General features: G+C 39.9%; 1 non-coding gene across 1 annotated transcript; it reads left to right on the top strand.

Moving 5' to 3' along the window:
* Positions 1 to 11,910: 11,910 nt before the first annotated feature.
* On the top strand, positions 11,911 to 12,019 carry LOC112718812 (small nucleolar RNA R71). The gene has a single exon (XR_003161138.1). It is a non-coding gene; the product is annotated as a small nucleolar RNA R71 (small nucleolar RNA).
* The last annotated feature ends 4,531 nt before the right edge of the window (positions 12,020 to 16,550 follow it).

The raw sequence follows: 16,550 nt of genomic DNA, 5'->3' as shown, positions 1-16,550 counted from the left end.
AAGCAATTTGCCCGCTTTGCAAACTATCTAAGGACTCTTGAAATAAAGATTCCGTTTGCAGAGGCACTTGGGCAAATACCTTCTTATGCTAAGTTCATGAAAGAGATCTTAAGTCATAAGAAGGATTGGAGAGAAACTGAAAAAGTGTTTCTCACTGAAGAATGCAGTGCAGTCATATTAAAAAGCTTACCAGAAAAGCTTCAAGATCCAGGAAGCTTTATCATACCATGCACATTAGAAGGTGCTTGCACTAAGACAGCTCTATGTGATCTTGGAGCAAGCATCAATCTAATACCTGCATCCACTATCAGAAAGCTTGGGTTGACTGGAGAAGTCAAACCAACCCGGATATGCCTCCAACTTGCTGATGGCTCCATTAAATACCCATCAGGCATAATTGAGGACATGATTGTCAAGGTTGGGCCATTTGCCTTTCCCACTGACTTTGTAGTGCTGGAAATGGAGGAGCACAAGAGTGCAACTCTCATTCTAGGAAGACCCTTCCTAGCAACTGGACGAACTCTCATTGATGTACAAAAAGGGGAAGTAACCTTGAGGGTCAATGAGGATGAGTTCAAGTTGAATGCTGTGAAAGCTATGCAGCATCCAGACACACCAATTGACTGCATGGGCGCTGACATCATTGACTCTCTGGTAGAAGAGATCAATATGGCTGAGAGCCTAGAATCAGAGCTTGAGGACATTTTCAAGGATGCCCAACCTGATCAAGAAGAACTAGAGGAGGCAAAGGAATTTTCGAAAATTCCTCAGGAGGAGGACAAGCCTCCCAAGCCTGAACTCAAACCATTACCATCATCCTTGAAATATGCATTTCTGGGAGAGGGTGACACTTTTCCAGTAATTATAAGCTCTGCTTTAAATTCACAGGAAGAGGAAGCACTGATTCAAGTGCTAAGGACACACAAGACAGCTCTTGGGTGGTCCATAAGTGATCTTAAGGGTATTAGCCCAGCTAGATGCATGCACAAGATCCTATTGGAGGATAATGCCAAACCAGTGGTCCAACCACAGAGAAGGCTAAATCCTGCCATGAAGGAGGTGGTGCAGAAAGAGGTCACTAAATTACTAGAGGCTGGGATAATTTATCCTATTTCTGATAGCCCCTGGGTGAGCCCTGTCCAAGTTGTTCCCAAAAAGGGAGGCATGACAGTGGTTCATAATGAAAAAAATGAACTGGTTCCTACTAGGACAGTCACAGGGTGGCGCATGTGTATTGACTACAGAAGGCTCAATACAGCCACCAGAAAGGATCATTTCCCTTTACCATTCATAGACCAAATGCTAGAAAGACTAGCTGGTCATGATTATTACTGCTTTTTGGATGGCTATTCAGGCTACAACCAAATTGCAGTAGACCCTCAGGACCAAGAGAAAACAGCATTCACCTGCCCTTCAGGCGTGTTTGCCTACAGAAGAATGCCTTTTGGTCTGTGCAATGCACCTGCAACCTTTCAGAGGTGCATGCTCTCTATCTTCTCAGATATGGTAGAGAAATTTCTGGAAGTCTTCATGGATGACTTTTCAGTATATGGAGACTCATTCAGCTCCTGTCTTAACCATCTATCACTTGTCCTGAAAAGATGCCAAGAGACTAACCTAGTTTTAAACTGGGAGAAATGTCACTTTATGGTGACTGAAGGAATTGTCCTTGGGCACAAAATTTCAAGCAAGGGAATAGAGGTGGATAGGGCAAAGGTAGAGGTAATTGAAAAATTACCACCACCTGCCAATGTTAAGGCAATCAGAAGCTTTCTGGGGCATGCAGGATTTTACAGAAGGTTTATCAAGGATTTTTCGAAAATTGCCAAACCTCTGAGTAATCTGCTAGCTGCTGACACTCCATTTATCTTTGATAATGAGTGTCTGCAGGCATTTGAGACCCTGAAAGCTAAGTTGGTCACAGCACCAGTTATCTCTGCACCAGATTGGGCATTACCATTTGAATTAATGTGTGATGCCAGTGATCATGCCATTGGTGCAGTGTTGGGACAAAGGCATAATAGACTTCTGCACGTCATTTATTATGCTAGTCGTGTTCTAAATGATGCACAGAAGAATTACACTACCACAGAAAAAGAATTACTTGCAGTGGTGTATGCCATTGACAAGTTTAGATCCTACCTAGTAGGATCCAAAGTGATTGTGTACACTGACCATGCTGCTCTTAAATACTTACTCACAAAGCAGGATTCAAAACCCAGGCTTATCAGATGGGTGTTGCTTCTGCAAGAGTTTGATATAGAAATAAGAGACAGAAAAGGGACAGAGAATCAAGTAGCTGATCATCTGTCCAGAATAGAGCCAGTAGTTGGGGTGTCCCTCCCTTCTACGGAGATTTCTGAGACTTTCCCAGATGAGCAACTATTTGCCATTCAGGAAGCTCCATGGTTTGCAGACATTGCAAACTATAAAGCTGTGAGGTTCATACCCAAAGAGTACGGTTACATGCAGAGAAAGAAATTAATTTCAGATGCCAAGTACTATCTCTGGGATGAACCATATCTCTTTAAGAGATGTGCTGACGGAGTGATCCGCAGGTGTGTACCCAGAGAAGAAGCACAGAGGATCCTATGGCACTGCCATGGATCACAGTATGGAGGACATTTTGGAAGTGAGCGAACAGCCACTAAAGTCCTCCCATGTGGCTTCTACTGGCCTACTCTCTATAAAGATTCCCGAGAGTTTGTGCGTAACTGTGACAGTTGCCAAAGAGCTGGTAACCTGCCTCATGGATATGCCATGCCTCAACAAGGGATATTAGAGATAGAGCTGTTTGATGTATGGGGAATTGACTTCATGGGGCCATTCCCACCATCATACTCAAACACTTACATTCTGGTAGCAGTGGATTATGTATCTAAGTGGGTAGAAGCAATTGCTACACCCACCAATGATACTAAGACCGTACTGAAATTCCTCCAGAAGAACATTTTCAGCAGATTTGGCGTTCCCAGAGTGCTAATTAGTGATGGGGGAACTCATTTCTGCAATAAACAGCTACACCTTGCTATGGTCAGATATGGAATTAGCCACAAAGTGGCAACTCCGTATCATCCACAGACAAATGGGCAAGCAGAAGTCTCTAACAGAGAGCTAAAAAGAATCCTAGAACGGACTGTAATGTCCCGAAGAAAGGATTGGGCAAAGAGCTTGGATGATGCTCTGTGGGCATACAGAACAGCATTCAAGACTCCTATAGGTACCTCTCCATACCAATTGGTGTATGGGAAGGCCTGTCATTTGCCTGTGGAACTGGAACATAAAGCCTACTGGGCAACCAGATTCCTAAACATGGATGCACAGTTAGCTGGTGAGAAAAGACTGCTCCAGCTAAATGAGCTAGAAGAGTTCAGACTCAATGCCTTTGAAAATGCAAAAATTTATAAGGAAAAGGCAAAGAAGTGGCATGACAAGAAATTGTCAACCAGAGTCTTTGAGCCAGGACAAAAAGTTCTGCTCTTCAACTCTAGGCTCAAACTGTTTCCAGGAAAACTCAAATCCCGTTGGAGGGGTCCGTATGTGATTACAGGAGTGTCACCATATGGATATGTTGAGCTTCAGGATATTGATTCTGATAAGAAGTTCATTGTTAATGGACAGAGAATCAAGCATTATCTTGAAGGGAATTTTGAGCAGGAATGCTCAGAACTGAGACTTGAGTGATTCTCAGTGAAAGTCCAGCTAAAGACAGTAAAGACGCGCTTGCTGGGAGGCAACCCAGTCATTAGTAGGTTGTATGATTAGTTCTTACAGAGGCAAATATCAAAAATGAAGGAATTCACAGAGTTACAGAAGGATTCAGCTCAAAGAGCAGAGAAAATGAGCTTACTGGCGAAAAAACGCCAGTAAGGGGCATTTTGGGCGTTAAACGCCAGAATGGATACCATTCTGGGCGTTTAACGCCAGGAATGGTGCCATTTTGGGCGTTAAACGCCAGAATGGGCACCATTCTGGGCGTTTAACGCCAGGTGTGCAGCATCACTGGGCGTTCAGAAAAACGCCCAGTGAGGAAGGCTTTCTGGCGTTTAACGCCAGCCAGGGTACCTGGCTGGGCGTTAAACGCCCAAAAGGGGTGCCAAGTGGGCGTTAAACGCCAGAATGGGTGCCATTCTGGGCGTTTAACGCCAGAAAGGTGGGGGGGACCACACTTTTGTTTTCAACTCAATTTTTTTCAAACTTTCCTCTTTTTACCCATACTCTTCTACATAAATGCACTTCAACCTTTCATCATTCACTTTCAAATCTTCACAAATCAAAACCACTCTTCAAATCTATTTCAAAATAATCCCAAATCTTCTTCAAAAACTCACCCTTTTCTCAAATTCTTTCCATATCTTTTCAAATTTCCTTTCAAATCTCTCTTTTGTTTTCGAATTTCTCCTCCCCCCACTCTATAAATGCACGTTTCTCACCCCTCCTTCCTCACACCATTCGAATTTCCTCTTCCTCTCTCTCTCTTCTCTTCTTTCTTTTCTTTTTGCTTGAGGACAAGCAAAACCTCTAAGTTTGGTGTGCTTTTCCGTGATCACTAAGCCAAGATTTATCAAGATCATGGCTCCCAAGGGAAAACAAACCAACTCAAGAGGAAAGAAAGAGACTAATCCAAAGAATCTTTGGAATCAAGAGAAGTTCTTAACCAAAGAACATGAAGACCATTATCACAAAATAATGGGTCTGAGGTCAGTGATCCCGGAAGTTAAATTTGATCTGAAAGAAGATGAATATCCGGAGATCCAAGAGCAAATTCGAAACAGAGGTTGGGAAGTTCTGACCAATCCTGAGACAAAGGTTGGAAGGAACATGGTTCAGGAATTCTACTCTAATCTGTGGCTGACAGATAAGCAGAGAATGACTGGAACTGCTTACCATACCTACAGAACCATGGTCAGAGGGAAAGTTATGTACTTTCATCTGGACAAAATAAGAGAAATCTTCAAACTACCTCAACTACAAGATGATCCCGACTCCTTCAATAGGAGGATGGTGAGAGTAGATAAAGGGTTGGATCAAGTTCTAGAGGACATTTGCCTCCCTGGGACTAAGTGGATAACCAATTCAAAGGGTGTCCCAAACCAACTCAAGAGGGGAGACCTCAAGCCAATTGCAAGAGGTTGGCTAGACTTTATTGGGCGTTCCATATTGCCCACTAGCAACCGTTCTGAGGTCACCATCAAGAGAGCAGTGATGATTCATTGCATTATGCTTGGAAAAGAAGTGGAGGTTCATCATGTGATTGCTTGTGAGATCTACACAATTGCAAATAAGAATTCCACTGAAGCCAAATTGGCCTACCCAAGCTTGATTTCCTTGCTCTGTAAAGAGGCTGGGGTGAAGATGGGAGTAGATGAGTTCATACCCATTGAACACCCAATCACCAAGAAGTCAATAGAAGGACAAGTGCAAGACAACTCCATCAAGAGGAGGGCGCAGGAATTCCTCCCTGAATTCCCAAGAATTGACTACTGGTCCAGCCTAGAAGCATCTATTAACAAGCTGCAAGAGACTATGGAGCAACTGAAGGAAGAACAGCAGAATCAGAACTGCATGCTCTGCAAATTGCTGAAGGAGCAAGAGAAGCAGGGGCGTGAAATCCAAGAACTGAAACGCCAAAAGTTCTCCTCTCAAGCTGAGGGAGCATCTACTTCTCAAAATCAAGGTTGTTGAGTCCTAACTCTGTGAAAACCTCTATCATTAGGAGCCTCTGTTTTTCGTTTTTTTATTTTTTTCCTTGAGTTTTGTTTTTATTTTTCGTTTTTTTAGTCTCATTCTATATCTATTTTTGAGTCTTGTTTTAATTCATAATTAATAAAATTAAAGTTTATGCCTTAAAGTTATGAATGTCCTATGAATCCATCACCTCTCTTAAATGAAAAATGCTTTAACCACAAAAGAACAAGAAGTACAGGATTTCGAAACTTATCTCTGAAACTAGTTGAATTAGCTTGATGTGGTGACAATACTTTTTGTTTTCTGAATGAATGCTTGAACAGTGCATATGTCTCTTGAATTTGTTGTTTTTAAGAATGTTAAATTTGTTGGCTCTTGAAAGAATGAGGAGAAAGAGAACTGTTATTGAGGATCTGAAAAATCATCAAATTGATTCTTGAAGCAAGAAAAAGCAATATTCAAAAAAAAAATTTCGAAAAAAAAAGGAGAGAGAAAGAAAAAAAAAGAAAAAGAAAAAGAAAAAAATAGAGTTGTGATCCAAGGCAACAAGAGTGTGCTTAAGAACCCTGGACACCTCTAATTGGGAACTTTAGCAAAGCTGAGTCACAATCATAAATAGGTTCACCCAATTATGTGTCTGTGGCATGTATGTATCCGGTGGTAATACTGGAAGACAGAGTGCTTTGGGCCACAGCCAAGACTCATATACTAGCTATGTTCAAGAATCATTATACTTAACTAGGAGAATCAATAACATTATCTGAGTTCTGAGTTCTCATAGATGCCAATCATTCTGAACTTCAAAAGATAGAGTGAGATGCCAAAACTGTTCGGAGGCAAAAAGCTACTAGTCCCGCTCATCTAATTGGAGCTATGTTTCCTTGATATTTTGGAGTCTACAGTATGTTCTCTTCTTTTTATCCTCTTTTGATTTTCAGTTGCTTGGGGACAAGCAACAATTTAAGTTTGGTGTTGTGATGAGCGGATAATTTGTATACTTTTTGGCATTGTTTTTGGTATGTTTTTGATATGATCTAGTTAGTTTTTAGTATATTTTTATTAGTTTTTAGTTAAAATTCACTTTTCTGGACTTTACTATGAGTTTGTGTGTTTTTCTGTGATTTCAGGTATTTTCTGACTGAAATTGAAGGTTCTGAGCAAAAATCTGATCCAGAGACTGAAAAGGACTGCAGATGCTGTTGGATTCTGACCTCCCTGCACTCGAAGTGGATTTTCTGGAGCTACAGAAGCCCAATTGGCGCGCTCTCAACGGCATTGGAAAGTAGACATCCAGGGCTTTCCAGCAATATATAATAGTCCATACTTTGTTCAAGATTTGATGGCCCAAACCCGCGTTGCAATCCGGCCTCAGAAATTCCAGCGTTAAATGCCGGAACAGGAATAAAAGTTGGAGTTAAACGCCCAAACTGGCATGAGAACTGGCGTTTAACTCCAGAAAAGGTCTCTACACGAATTTCCTTCATTGCTCAGCCCAAGCACACACTAAGTGGGCCCGGAAGTGGATTTTTCTGTCATTTACTCATTTCTGTAAACCTTAGGATACTAGTTTACTACTTATAGGACCTTTTGACATTGTAATCAGTACCGAATGCGACCTTATGACATTGTACACGTTTTCCACAGTATGAGTCTCTAAACCCCATGGTTGGGGGTGAGGAGCTCTGCTGTGTCTTGATGGATTAATGCAATTACTACTGTTTCTTATTCAATCATGCTTGCTTCCATTCTAAGATGATACTTGTTCTTAATCCGGATGAATGTGATGATCCGTGACAATCATCATCATTCTCAACCATGAACGTGTGATTGACAACCACCTCCGTTCTACCTTAGATTAAGTAGTTATCTCTTGGGTTCTTTAATCGGAATCTTCGTGGTATAGGCAGGACCTGATGGCAGCATTCAAGAGAATCCGGAAGGTCTAAACCTTGTCTGTGGTATTCTGAGTAGGATTCAATGATTGAATGGTTGTGATGTGCTTCAAACCTGTAACCTACTGGGCGTTGGTGACAGACGCAAAAGAATCACTGGATTCTATTCCAGTAGGGGAGGGAACCATACCGGTGATTGGCCGCACTGTGACAGAGTGCCTGGGCATTAGCTTTCACTGCGAGGATGGGAGGTAGCTGCTGACAACAGTGAGACCCTACACGAGCTTGCCATGGAAGGAGACTTGCGTGACTGAAGAAGAAGACGGAAGGAAAGCAGAGATTCAGAAGATGGAGCATCTCCAAACCTCAACCTATTCTCCATTACTGCAAAACAAGTAACCATTTCATGTTCTTTTGCTTTTCACAATCAATCCTGATAATTTCTGATATCCTGACTAAGATTTACAAGATAACCATAGCTTGCTTCAAGCCGACAATCTCCGTGGGATCGACCCTTGCTCACGCAAGGTATTACTTGGACGACCCAGTGCACTTGCTGGTTAGTTGTGCGGGATTGCAAAAAGTGTTATTGCAATTTCGTGCACCAAATACCACAGACAAGGTTTAGACTTTCCAGATTCTCAAGAATGGCCGCCAATAATTCTAGCTTATACCACGAAGATTCTGGTTAAGGAATCCAAGAGATATTCACTCTAGCTTTCGCTTGTAGAACGGAAGTGGTTGTCAGGCATGCGTTCATAAGGACGGATGATGATGAGTGTCACGGATCATCACATCCATCAGGTTGAAGTACGAGTAATATCTTAGAATAGGAATAAGCTTGAATTGAATAAAAGATAGTAGTAATTGTATTAAAAACTCAAGGTACAGCAGAGCTCCATACCTTAATCTATGGTGTGTAGAAACTCCACCGTTGAAAATACATAAGTGATACTGGTCCAGGCATGGCCGAATGGCCAGCCCCCATAAAGGTCTAAAATCGCATACACTGATTAAAGATCAATCAAAAGACAAGACGCTTAGTACAATAGTAAAAAGTTCTATTTATACTAAACTAGCTACTAGTCTAAGTGCAGAAATCCACTTTCGGGGCCCACTTTGGTGTGTGCTTGGGCTGAGCTTGAGCTCTACACGTGCAGAGGCTTCTCTTGGGGTTAAATGCTAAGTTGTAACGTCTATTTGGCGTTTAACTCTGGTTTGTGACGTGTTTCAGGCGTTTTACTCCAGAATGCAGCATGGAACTGGCGTTAAACGCCAGTTTGCGTCATCTAAACTCGAACAAAGTATAGACTATTATATATTGTTGGAAAGCCCTGGATGTATACTTTCCAACACAGTTGACAGCGAGCCATTTGGAGTTATGTAGCTCCAGCAAATCTATTTCGAGTGCAGAGAGGTCAGAATCCAACAGCATCAGCAGTCCTTTTTCAGTCTGAATAAGATTTTTGCTCAGGTCCCTCAATTTCAGCCAGAAAATACCTGAAATCACAGAAAAATACACAAACTCTTAGTAAAGTCCAGAAATATGAATTTTGCATAAAAACTAGTAAAAACATCCCTAAAAGTAGCTAGATCCTACTAAAAACTAAATAAAAACAATGCCAAAAAGCGTATAAATTATCCGCTCATCACAACACCAAACTTAAATTGTTGCTTGTCCCCAAGCAACTGAAAATCAATTAGGATAAAAAGAAGAGAATACACTATAAATCTCAAAACATCAATGAATATTGTTCTAACTAGATGAGCAGGACTTGTAGCTTTTTGCTCTTGAACAGTTTTGGCATCTCACTTTATCCTTTGAAGTTTAGAATGATTGGCATCTGTAGGAACTTAGAATTCAGATACTGTTATTAATTCTCCTAGTTAAGTATGTTGATTCTTGAACACAGCTACTTTTATGAGTCTTGGTCGTGGCCCTAAGCACTTTGTTTTCCAGTATTACCACTGGATACATAAATGCCACAGACACATGATCATGAACCTAAAGGAATAATTTAAAGAAAACAAATTCAATGAAAAACATAAACAATAACTATGGTTGGGTTGCCTCCCAACAAGTGCTTCTTTAACGTCATTAGCTTGACGGTTAGCTCCTTACTTAGATGGATATGGGCTTAGAATTTTGCCCCTTACAGTGAACTTTCTTCCTGTCTTCCCATGAATGAGCTTCACATGCTCTAGAGACAGGACACGACTCATTGTATGCGGTATGACTAGTTTTTTGGTGAAGACAACTCTCATGCCAGGTGAAAGGCCTTCAGTGGGGACTGTCTTGTCCCTCCAGCCTTTAAGTGCTTTCTTCTTAGTACCTTTGTTCTCAATGCTTGTTGATGGCCGCACAACACCAAACTTGGAATTGATGTTTGAGGGCTTAATAAAGCTTTGCATTGAAAGAGATAGTTGGAACACTAAGTATTACACAGTTATCTCTCTATTTTCAAAGGGAGAGTTGGGTGAGGCATCTTGAACAAGATGTGATCCTCCCATAGTTGTAGAATATGATCTCCCTTAGCTTACATCAATGATAGCATTGACAGTGGCTAAGAAAGGTCTCCCAAGGATGATGGATTCATCTTCATCTTCTCCAGTATCTAAGATTGTGAAGTTTGTAGGGATGTACAGGTCTTCAACCTTTACCAGTACATCTTCTACTAAGTCGTATGCTTTCTTCATTGATTTATCTGCCATCTCTAGTGAGATCTTTGCAGTTTATACCTCAAAAATTCCCAACTTCTCTCTTACAGAGAGTGGCATGAGGTTTATACTTGACCCTAGGTCACACAGAGCCTTCTTAAAGGTCATGGTGCCTATGGTGCAAGGGATTAAGAAATATTTGGGACCCGAAAGCTTATGAGGTAGCTTCTGCTGAACCAAAGCATTGAGTTCTTTGGTAAGCAGTGGAGGTTTTTCCTCCAAATACTTTGTACCAAACAGCTTGGCATTCATCTTCATGAGAGCTCCTAGGTACCTAGTAATTTGCTCTTCTCTAGTGTCCTCATTCTCATTAGAGGATGAGTATTCATTAGAACTCATGCACTGCAGGAGTGCATGCAAGGGAACCTCTATGGTCTCTACATGAGCCTTGGCTTCCTTTAATTCTTGGATAAGAATTTCTTTAGTGGGTGCTGAACACTCAGTAAGTAAGCCATTACTGGTGTTCAACGCCGATTCTGGTGGTTCTTTGGGCGTTGAACGCCCATCTTGCATCCCTTCACTGGCGTTCAACGTCAGTTTCTTTGCCAAGTTGGGCGTTGAATGCCCAGTCAGTGCTCCCTGGCTAGCATTTAATGCAAGATTCCCTGCCAGTTTGGGCGTTGAACACCGAGTGAGGGCTTTCTCTCTGGCATTTGATGCCAGCTTTGATGCCTGTTTGGGCGTTGAACGCCCAGTGAGGTACTCCTCACTGGCGTTCAACGCCAGCTTCTATGCCAGCTTGGCCGTTGAATGCCAGCTTCTGTGACAGCTTGGCCGTTAAACGCCCAGTGAGGTCTTCTTCACTGGCGTTCAATGCCATCTGAGTTTCTCCAGATTTGGACTCATCCTCTGTGGTGATGGCCTTGTACTCTTCTCTTGGGTTCACTTCAGTGTTACTAGGAAGAGTGTCAGGAGGAGTCTCAGGGATTCTTTTGCTCAGTTGACCAACTTGTACCTCCAAATTTCTAATGGAGGACCTTGTTTCAATAATAAAATTGTGAGTGGTCTAGAGAGGTTGGACACTATAGTTACTAAGTCAGAAAGGCTCTGCTTAGGAGTCTCCATATTACCTTGAGAAGATGGGAATGTGGCCTATTCTTGATCCTGTTTTGGGTTCTTCTACCTTGATTATTGTTGAAGCTTTACTGAGGCTTCTGTTGATCCTTTCATGAAAAGTAAGGATGGTTCCTCCATGGGGGATTGTAGGTGTTTCTATAGGGTTCTCCCATGTAATTCACCTCTTCTATGGTGGATTGGTCAAGATCATATGCTTCTACTTCAGAGGAAGCTTCTTGAGTGCTGCCAGCTGCCGCTTGCATTCTAGTCAAATGCTGACAGATCATATTGACCTGCTGGGTCAAGATCTTGTACTGAGCAAACATGGCATTCAGAGTGTCTACTTTAAGAACTCCTTTCTTCTGAGGCACCCCACTGTTCACAGGGTTTCTCTCAAAGGTGTACATAAATTGGTTATTTGCACCCATCTCAATGAGTTCTCTTGTCTCTTTAAGCATTTTCTTCAGGTGGAGTGATCTACCAGTAGAACTGTCCAAAGATATTTTGGACATCTCAGAAAGACCATCATAGAAAATACCTAGGATAGACCATTCTGAGAGCATGTCAGGAGGACATCTCCTGATCAGTTGCTTGTATCTTTCCCAAGCTTCATAGAGGGATTCACCTTCTCTTTGTCTAAAGGTTTGAACTTCTACTTTGATTTTGCTCATCATTTGAAGAGGAAATAATTTGGCCAAGAAAGCATTGACCAACTTTTCCTAAGAGTCTAGGGTCTCTTTAGGTTGGAAATCCAACCATATTTTAGCTCTGTCACTAACAGCAAAGGGAAAAAGCATAAGTCTGTAGACCTCTGAATCTACTCCATTGGTCTTAATAGTGTCACAGATTTGCAAGAATTCTGACAAGAATTGATGTGGATCTTCCAATGGAAGTCCATGGAACTTGCAATTCTGTTGCAGAAGAGAGACTAACTGAGGCTTAAGCACAAAGTTGTTAGCTCTAATGAAAGGTATGGAGATACTTCTTCCATAAAAATCAGAGGTAGGTATTGTGTTGTCACCAAGAACCTTTCTTGCCTCTCCTTCACGATTAGGTTCAGCTGCCATGCCTTCAGCTTCTTGTTCGAAATTTTCTGAGAGGTTTCTTCCAGAGTGTTGTACTTTGGCTTGTTGAAAATGCCTCCTTAGAGTTTTCTCAGGTTCAGGATCAGGTTTAAAAAGAGGTTCTTTATTTTTGTTCTTGGTCATAAACAAGAAAAAAAAATAAGAAAGAAGAAGAATGAGAGCTCTATATTCAAGAACAAAAGACTCCTGGTGAGATGTGAAGAAGAAAGGAAAGAAGAATGAAGATAGAGAGGAGAAAAGAATTCGAATAAGAGAGAAGAAGAATTCAAAAATTAGAAAGTAAAAGAGAAAATATTTTTTTATTTTTCTTTATTAATTAAATTCGAAAAATTAAAGTTAATTAAATAAAAAGATTTGAAAACTAAATGATGAATTTTCGAAAAAAAAAAGAGATAGAAATAGAGAAGATATTTTCAAAAATTAGAAGAGAGAAGAATTAGTTAGGAAGTTTTGAAAAAGAAAAAAGAGAAAACAAGTAACTAATTAAGGAAGATTTGAAAACAAGATAAGATAGAAGATTAGAAAAGATTTGAATTTAAAATTTAAAATTAGAAAAGATAAGATAGAAATTGAAAATATTTGAATTTAAAATTTGAAATTAGAAAAGATAAGATAAGAATTTGAAAAGATTTGAATAAGATTTGAAAAAGATAAGATTCGAAACTTGATTTTTGAAAAAGATTTTATTTTGAAATTTGAATTTTGAAAATTTAAATTTTAAATTTCGAAAATTGAATTTTAAAATTTGAATTTGAAATAAGATAAGATAAGATTTTTGAATTTTAAAGAAAGATAAAAAGATAACATAGTAGTTTAAAAAAGGTATGATTTTTGAAAAGATTTGATTTTGAAAATATTTGAGTTTGAAATTTAAAACTAAGATAAGATAAGATAATGATTTTGAAATTAAAATTTGAAATTACACTTCGCACTAATGAACCAGTGGTGGACGAAATTGTGACCCTCTTTGTATTTGCATGAGATTTATTTAATGGCTATTGATTATGTGTGGACACATCTCCGTTCATCTTAACCAGCAAGTGTACTGGGTCGTCCAAGTAATACTTTACGTGAGTAAGGGTCGATCCCACAGAGATTGTTGGTATGAAGCAAGCTATGGTCACCTTGTAAATCTCAGTCAGGCGGATTCAAGTATAATTGGATTATTGGTTTAAATTTGATTAATGGAAGAAATAGAAAATAAAGATAAATAAACTAAGATAGAAATACTTATGTAAATTAATGGTGAGAATTTTAGATAGGCGTATGGAGATGCTGTGCTCCTCTCGAATTTATACTTTCTTATTACATTCATCCAATCCTTCTTACTCCTTTCCATGGAAAGCTGTATGTAGGGCATCACTGTTGTCAATGGCTACATCCCATCCTCTCAGTGAAAATGGTCCTATGCTCTGTCACAGCATGGCTAATCATCTGTCGGTTCTCAATCAGGTTGGAATAGAATCCCTTGATTCTTTTGCGTCTGTCACTAACGCCCAGCCTTCAGGAGTTTGAAGCTCGTCACAGTCATTCAATACCGAAATCTTACTCGGAATACCACAGACAAGGTTAGACTTTCCAGATTCCCGGAATCCTACTCGGAATACCATAGACAAGGTTAGACTTTTCGGATTCCCATGAACGCTGCCATCTATCTAGCTTATACCACGAAGATTCTGTTGGGGAATCTAAGAGATATGCGCCCGGCCTAAGGTAGAATGGAAGTTGTTGTCAGTCACGTGCGTTCATAGGTGAGAATGATGATGAGTGTCATGGATCATCACATTCATCAAGTTGAAGTGCAACGTATATCTTGGAATAAGAATAAAAGAGACTTGAGTAGAAAATAATAGTAATTGTATTGAAACTTGAGGTACAGCAGAGCTCCACATCCTTAATCTATGGTGTGTAGAAACTCCACCGTTGAAAATACATAAGTGAAAGGTTCAGGCATGGCCGAGAGGCCAGCCCCCAGAATGATCAAAAGACTAAATGGCCAAAAGATGACTAATACACTAGTAAAAAGTCTTATTTATACTAAACTAGCTACTAGGGTTTACATGAGTAAGTAATTGATGCATAAATCCACTTCCGGGGCCCACTTGGTGTATGTTTGGGCTGAGCTTGATCTATCCACGAGCTGAGGCTTCTCTTGGAGTTGAACGCCAAGTTATAACGTGTTTTGGGCGTCCAACTCCGGGTTGTGACGTATTTCTGGCGTTTAACTCCAGACAGCAGCATGTACTTGGTGTTGAGCGCCACTTTACGTCATCAATTCCTGAATAAAGTATGGACTATTATATATTGCTGGAAAGCTCTGGATGTCTACTTTCCAAAGCCGTTGAGATCGCGCCATTTGGAGTTGTGTAGCTCTAGAAAATCCATTTTGAGTGCAGGGAGGTCAGATTCCAACAGCATCAGCAGTCCTTTTGTCAGCCTTTTTCAGAGTTTTGCTCAAGTCCCTCAATTTCAGCCAGAAATTACCTGAAATCACAGAAAAATATACAAACTCATAGTAAAGTCTAGAAATGTGAATTTAACATAAAAACTAATGAAAACATCCCTGAAAGTAGCTTAAACTTACTAAAAACTACCTAAAATCAATGCCAAAAAGCGTATAAATTATCCGCTCATCACAACACCAAACTTAAATTGTTGCTTGTCCCCAAGCAACTGAAAATCAATTAGGATAAAAAGAAGAGAATATACTATAAATCTCAAAATATCAATGAATATTAATTCTAATTAGATGAGCGGGACTTGTAGCTTTTTGCTTCTGAACAGTTTTGGCATCTCACTTTTTCCTTTGAAGTTTAGAATGATTGGCTTCTATAGGAACTTAGGATTTCAGATAGTGTTATTGATTCTCCTAGTTAAGTATGTGGATTATTGAACACAGCTACCTTTATGAGTCTTGGCCGTGGCCCTAAGCACTTTGTTTTCCAGTATTACCACCGGATACATAAATGCCACAGACACATGACTGAGTGAACCTTTTCAGATTGTGACTCAGCTTTGCTAGAGTCCCCAGTTAGAGGTATCCAGAGCTCTTAAGCACACTTTTTTTGCTTAGGATCACGACTTTAACCACTCAGTCTCAAGCTTTTCACTTGGACCTTCATGACACAAGCATATGGTTAGGGACAACTTGATTTAGCCGCTTAGGCCTGGATTTTATTTCCTTGGGCCCTCCTATCCATTGATGCTCAAAGCCTTGGATCCTTTTTACCCTTGCCTTTTGCTTTTAAGGGCTATTGGCTTTTTCTGCTTGCTTTTTCTTTTTCTTTCTAATTTTTTTCGCCATTTTTTTTCGCAAGCTTTTGCTTTTTCACTGCTTTTTCTTGCTTCAAGAATCAATTTTATGATTTTTCAGATCATCAATAACATTTCTCTTTGTTCATCATTCTTTCAAGAGTCAACAGTTTTAACATTAATAAACAACAAGATAAAAAATATGCAATGTTCAAGCATTCATTCAGAAAACAAAAAGTATTGTCACCACATCAATATAATTAAACTAAATTCAAGGATAAATTTGAAATTCATGTACTTCTTGTTCTTTTGAATTAAAAACATTTTTCATTTAAGAGAGGTGAAGGATTCATAGAATTATTCATAGCCTTAAGACATAGTTACTAAATACTAATGTTCATGTAATAAAGACACAAGTATAGATAAACATATAACATAAAAAAAATGAAAAGCAGAAGAAAAATTTAAGAACAAGGAATGAGTCCACCTTATTGAGGGTGGCGCCTTCTTGAAGGACCAATGGTGCTTTTTTGAGCTCCTCTATGTCTCTTCTTTGCCTCTGTTGCTTGATCCTCAGTGATTTTGGTGCTCCTATCCTTAGTTGTTCCCAATAATTACGTGGAGGAAAATGTATCCCCTGAGGTATCTCAGGGATCTCTTGATTTGCAGTCAAATGCTCTTCTACTGAGTTATGGACCCTTGAGATGAATATCTCTATCTCCCATGACTTGGAGGTAGAAGCTTTTTGTCTTCCCTTTTCTCTTTCTTTTTTCTTTTTTTTGAGGTTTCTCTGAATTGTTGATTTTTAGTTTCTCTTGACTTCCTCTTCAGAGTCTTTTCAGGTTCAGGATCAGCTTCA

This window comes from Arachis hypogaea, chromosome 10, assembly GCF_003086295.3.
Source record: "Arachis hypogaea cultivar Tifrunner chromosome 10, arahy.Tifrunner.gnm2.J5K5, whole genome shotgun sequence".
Classification (NCBI taxonomy): domain Eukaryota; kingdom Viridiplantae; phylum Streptophyta; class Magnoliopsida; order Fabales; family Fabaceae; genus Arachis; species Arachis hypogaea.
Note: the sequence above shows the minus strand (reverse complement) of the source record. Positions and strands in the feature narration are given on the sequence as shown.